This window comes from Mus caroli, chromosome 9 (genome assembly GCF_900094665.2).
Source record: "Mus caroli chromosome 9, CAROLI_EIJ_v1.1, whole genome shotgun sequence".
NCBI classification, from domain to species: Eukaryota; Metazoa; Chordata; class Mammalia; order Rodentia; family Muridae; genus Mus; species Mus caroli.
In genome coordinates, this window is record NC_034578.1 from 90290850 (window position 1) to 90297504 (window position 6655).

Sequence of the window (6655 nt, forward strand, 5' to 3'; positions counted from 1 at the left end):
CTGGATGCACCAAGCGATGAGAAATGAAGGGGATCTTTTGATATTACATTTTCTTAAAGTAGACAATGAAGAAAATAGCTCATTGTCAGAACAGAATGAAGGTTTTTCCTTGCTTTTAGACAAACAAACAACAAACTGCAGAATTAGTTCTCAGACCACACCTGAAGTCCCAACACGGTGGGGGAGTGGGGGGGAGCTGAGGAAAGAGAATCATTTGGTAAGACCCTCAAAGAGTTATTTTTGATTAAAAAATATGCATTCAGAAGTACAGAGCTCAGAATACACCCCTGTCTTCTGAAACCCAAGAAAATTTTCTGGAAGTTCAATAATGTTCTGATTGACGAAACAGAAACGTGGACTTTAATTATTCTAGTTTCAAGAATAAATTCATGCATTTCAAAGCTTCACATTAGTAAGATTTATGTGATATGAGTTCAAAAGGGGAAAATGGGGAGGGGGTTGCTCAGATGGAAACACAAAGAGCCCTAATTAAGCATGCCTTGTTGCTATCTTTGTTTCCAAATGGAAAGACCTGGAGGCAAGAACCCTGTGTCCCTGCTCTGCCACCTCCTTGGCATGAGAGTTTGAAGACGTCCTTCCTCTTCACATTCAATGACTGTCCTGGGCACAATGATGAGGCTCTTCCTGAGTGAGATTAAATGAGATAAACAGCAACAATAACATAAGTTATGCTCATTGCCCAAAAGGGTCTTAAAGCAATCACATAGGAAGGAAGGACCCACAGGAAGGAAGGACCCACAGGAAGAAAGTACACACAGGAAGGAAGGACTCACAGGAAGGAAGGACCCACAGGAAGGAAGGACACACAGGAAGGAAGGATCCACAGGAAGGAAGGACACATAGGAAGGAAGGACAAAACAGGAAAGAAGGACTCACAGGAAGGAAGGACACACAGGAAGGAAGGACACACAGGAAGGAAGGATCCACAGGAAGGAAGGAAGGACACACAGGAAGGAAGGACACACAGGAAGGAAGGACACACAGGAAGGAAGGACACACAGGAAGGAAGGACACACAGGAAGGAAGGACACACAGGGAGGAAGAACACACAGGAAGGAAGGACACACAGGAAGGAAGGACACACAGGAAGGAAGGACTCACTATACACCTGCTACAGAAGCTTTAGCTTAGCCTGCTCTAGGTGGCAGCAAAGGTGGGTTGACTCTTGGGATCACACTGTTCCATTCAAACCCACTGGGTTTAAACTGTTGTTTAGGCACTTCTTGGCTTGCTAGTGCCAGGCAGGGTCTGCCATGAGTACATTAAAACAAACAAACAAACAAACAAACATTAGGGACAGATCCTGGAGAAGAGAGGGAGACAGTTGGTTTAGCCTGTCATCGAGGGCAGTGATGGTCAGTGGACCTTGTATAGGTGGCACAGCTGGCAGAGTTTGGGGAATGAAGAGACTGGTGAGTAGCAAGCACAGAAAGAGTATCTCTGGGCAGAAATCTGCTAGCATGAGAAAATGATAGAGTGTGATGAAGAACTGCTATCTGCCACGGAGGCAGGCAGCTGACTGGAAGTGTGTCTTCCAGAAAGGAAATAGAACTCCACATTTCCTAACGGAACTTGTGGGAATAGCATACTCCTTGAGAGGATAGCAACTTTGTTAGATGTTTCAGTCTCCGAGGTCTGGCGGCATAATGATGTGTGTGTGTGTGTGTGTGTGTGTGTGTGTGTGTGTGTGTGTTCTAATCTCCTTTGAGTTAGATTTATACTAGTAAGAACAGATTGTGGGTACTGCTACAACCGGGCTCTAATTTTGCCTTCTAAAGAACTATTACTACCCAGAATGCTTAGCGGAGGGTTGGTTTTTTCCAGAGCCCAACATCCCTGCTAATACATCTGCCTCTCAGTGGCGCCTCAGGAGCCTAGCTTCTCTCCACTACAAGTAGATGAAAGAGAAATGAGAAGAGGGACAGATAAAGTAGAGACAATAGGGAACAAAGGCTATCTGNGGAAGAGAGCAAGAAACCAAGAGGAAGAGGCTGGCAAGAGGAGAGACCAGAGAAAACAGGAAGCCATGTGCTGTGAGGGGCAAGCGGAGAATCATAAAGACTCCACTCTGTGCCTGACTGTCTGTTGATCTAGAAATTCATGCAGAGGGAAGGAAAGGAGGTTGTCCCTTCAGCAGGAGTGGGACAGAGAAAGGAAAGTGTGCTATTTATTGTTCTAGATAGCTTGAGTAACTAATCGTCTCCATGTCAATTGTGTTAAAGCTTTCATAGTTCAGGAGTCAGAACCACACTGAATCGTACTCCAAGGCAGCGATGGCTTTAATTAAGGGAGAAAAGTATAAATGAGGAGGGAGAAAATCTGAGCCCAATGGGTGGGATGCTTCAGAGACCAACCCAACCAATGCATAATGTCAGAGACAGGAGAAGAAGAGAAGAGGGGGAGAGGAGGAGGAAGAAGAAGAGGAAGGGGAGGAGGATGAAGAGGAGAAGGTAGCAGCAGCCTGGTGTTTATTTATTATATATCATTTTATTTTTGGCAAGGGAGTGGAAGAATGGGAAGGAAAGAGAAGATGAAAGAGGAAGGAAATAAAGGAAGGAGGACATAAAGAGGAAGAGGATAAGNGAGGAAGGAGAAGGAAGCGGAAGGCAAGGAAGGAAGAGGAGGGGTTGTGGCACTGTACACCCAAACTCTTTTGAGAGAACTTACCAGGCTGTGCTGCCTAGTAACTGATGTCTTGAGGCCTCACAAGGCTGGCTGCCTGTGATTTCTGTGTATTGTTTCTTTGTCCCTTTTTCTAATGGGGAAATCATCAGACAGAGAAAACTTCAGCATCTAGGGGTTCCTACACATGCACACGGAAGCTGTCTCTATGTACACAGAATAATTTAATTTGATGCTAACCAAGCAGAAACCAACAGTCAACTAACTTCTTGCAACTTTACAGCTTAGACAATCAAGTACTTTCTGCTTCGCCTCTGCAAACACCCTAAAAAATGTTTCCCCTCTTGTGCCTCTTGGCAGTGCCTAAATTGTTTATCCTTTGGACCTGCCCAGCACTTGAACCCTTGTCAGATCAAAGAAATTCTTTAAAGTTCAGCAGAACTAAGTTTATCTCTTAACAGGACTAATTTTTGAATAAACTGACTTCTTGGTATTCGGGCTCCATTTACTGTGCGGTCCACACTGCTCTGTCACAGNAGCATCCATTCATCTTTATCAATATCTGTTACAACAGAACTTGTCCATCTTCACTCACATCAGAATCATCTCATGGGATTCCCACACCCCACCANATCACAAGAGCTCCTGATTNAGGACATCTGGGAAGTAAGAATCAGTCAATTAATCATACAACTCCCCNCCACTACTCCCTCTGTCTCCAAATAATATTTTTGATTGCTATTCCCAGGGGAGAAATTGTGTTCTTCTGTTTGGTCCCTGTCTGTGACAAAGCCAGGTAGGAGAGATTCAAAATATATTAGAAAATATGAATACATCTGCTAGTTGGGAATGGGAAGACCAGAGCTAACTGAATTGACTGATCTCTGCAATTTCTTGTGGTTTGATGAATGTTTCTGGTCATGGCATCTGGGACCAACACTGGGTGCTGTCAGCATTAGTTGTTGATGCCTTACATTGCCAAATGTGCAGACAGGGGACCGTCTGTACTGGCTAGTTTTTGTCAGCTTGACACAAGCTACCTTCATCTGGGAAGGGGGAACTTAAATTAGAAAAATGCCTCTATCAGATTGATCTGTAGGCAAGCCTGCAGGCTCTGTAACTGTGTAGGGCATTTTCTCCATTGATGATTGATATGGGAGGGTCAAGACACTGTGGGTGGTGCCAACCCTAGGAAGGTGGGCTGGGCTCTTTATGAAAGCATGTTGAGCAAGCCATGAGGAGCAAACTAGTAAACACTACTCCTTCAGGGTCTCTGCTTCAGTTCCTGCCTCCAGGTTCCTGTTCTGCTTCTGTTCCTGCCTTAACTTCCCTCAGTGATGGACTGTGATTGTGGCATATAAGCCAAATAAGCCCTTTCTTCCTCTAATTACTTTGGTTTTTGGTGCTTATTATAACAATAGAAAACAAGTGGGGTTACCATCCACTTACCACTTACTGAGATTTATAGGTCTACATCCCACACTATACTGGAATTCAAAACAAGGCAGTTGTGGCTGTTTCTGCTTGGATGGGAGGCTATCCTGGGACTCGNGAAGCCCAGTAACCATACAGCTCTGAAGGGAAAATGTATCCCAGTCGAAGGACAGCCCAAGACATGGGAGTCTAAGAACCACACAGCTCTTAGGTGGGACAATGTCCCAGTGGAAGGGCATCCTGAGACATGGGAGCCCAGGAACACAGAGCTCTAAGAGGAAGGCTCCTTAGCAGAGGTGTTACAGCTTCCAGGGTTAGGGATCCCCAGCTGAAGTGAGTAGCTCAGAAGCCCTTCTATTCATTGCTTCTTTTCTTCTTGGCTTCTTCTAAGGACAAAGTCATACTGGGCAGCAAATCTCATGAGAGAGATGTATTGGAGGGTCCAGGTATGGAGGGACAAAACCAAAAATGGCTGCCCTCTGCTCCTGGGAGTGGGCGACAGGGAGTTTAACAAAAAAGGGGCAGTGCTTAGATAGGCTTTCAGAGGGGGCGGAGCTTCTCAGGGCAGAGATATCCAGAGTGAGGATTGGTGGGATTTCATGTTCCGAGCTTGGGGAGTTCAGGTATTGGTGGGTTTTGCTGTTCAGGAATTGGTGGAGTTTTGTGCTCAGGAATTGCTTTTGTGTGTGTGTGTGTGTGTGTGTGTGTGTGTGTGTGTGTGTGTGTGTGAAGCTCAATGATTGGTGCGTTTTCCTGCTAGGGATTGGTGGCTATTTTTCACCTCTTTTTTCCTATTGGTTTCCCATGGTTTAGGGTGGGAAGTCCTTCCCAACTACAGCCGACTTTTGTTGCCATCTCTGTGGGGCTGCGGGGATGGCTGGAGAGTGGGTGCTGCAACTGGGTACAGCACCTGTGGGACAACTCTTAGTGTTTCTCTAGGCTGAAGTGGGAAAGGTGATGCGCCACCTTGGACAGCTCCTAACACTGTTGCAGGCTGAGATGTTGTGGTGCTGCCATTTTGACAGAAATCACCATTTTTGACAGGTCCTGAAGGGACATCTCACAGGCTGGAGGCTGGATCGGGAAGGAGAGGCTGGATCGGGAAGGAGGGGCCTGCCACTGTTCTGCAGGCTTTTGTAGTGCAATGCCTTTTGTAGTGCACCACTCAGGGACTCCAAGTTGCAGTCTCTCCCCAGGAGTGAACCTTTATGTGCGTGAGGCAGAGGCATTCCACACCGGTTTTGAGTCTCAGCAAAGGGTCTCATGGTGGCCCTTGTACATTGACCTCTCTGTGACACTCCAGATATGTCTCCAGGAGACATGTCTGCAGGCAGTCAGCCAGGCCTGTAGAATAGAATACACAGGCAGCTGGAGTTCTTCTCATGGAGTTTCTACTGTGGCAAAGGGAAGACACAACATCTTTGTGTCATTTTCTCTCTTAATGTGATGGCTGGAGCTGCCACAGTCACTCTGAGTTCTTAAGTTGACACAGCTCAGGGTCTAAGCATGGACTGCACAACCCTGTAGTGTAAAGAACCTTGCCCTGGACTGGTGAGATGAACTCAGTAGTTAAAAGCCTTTGTGTTCAGGCTGGAGAAACCAAGTATAATCCCCACGTCTTATAAGGTAGCAGAAGGAAACCGTCTCTAAAGAGTTGTCCTCTGGCCTCCAAACATGCACTATGCTATATGCATAAATCTGGATTCACATATAACCAAAGAAATAAAGACCTTGTCCAGTTTGAGAATAGGAAGACACCTGGATATGGGGTGGAGGCTGGCCAGAAGGTGGCAATATGGTAGGGTTAGCAGGTGACAGCATGGGTCTCACAAGTGGGATGCCTTGAAGGGCTGGCTGTCCTTTGTTTTCTCGATGAGACTGCTTTTCTCTGCCCTCCTTGGCAGGGAGAGCANAAGCTGCGAGGGGAGTGGAGAGCTGGAGAACAATGAAGAGTGAGCTTCCTCTGAACTTGGGGCAGGACTTTGCAGCCCACCCTCAAGTGCATTTTACAGAGTGCTCTAGCCTCNCCCACCCCCTGTGTACCAACAGAGGAGTGCCCACCCCTGAGCTAGCTCTTCCCACTCTCTTGGCTGAGGGATTGCTCCTTTATAGATGCCCTTTGTTTGTGTGCTGGGAAGGAATGGAACAGAGAAGCTTAAAGTTTAAGACTTGTGAAAGTCTTCCATANCTGGGAGAGGATCATGGCAAATACAGTGGTGTATAACTCAAAAAGAGGGATGGCAGGAGGGTTCAGTCCCATACTTAGGGTGGCAGAGCTGAGTTTGAACCCTGATTGGGAAGAGATGGGAAAACATCTGAAACTCAGATGGCTAAAGAGATGAATCACTTGAAGTCAGCTCTCCCAATCCACCTTCTTCAGCTTTAAAACTTCAAATTTAGGATCTCCAATGGATCCTTGTCTCCACATGGGTCCTGGCTTGGNANAGTAAGAACATATTTACCTACTCTACAGAGTCCTCACAAGGAAGCCTATGGCCCTGCAGCCCTGTTCTATCTATCTCCTATGGACAGAATATGGCGCTGGTACCCTTGGACCATGTTCTCTCTCTCTCTCTCT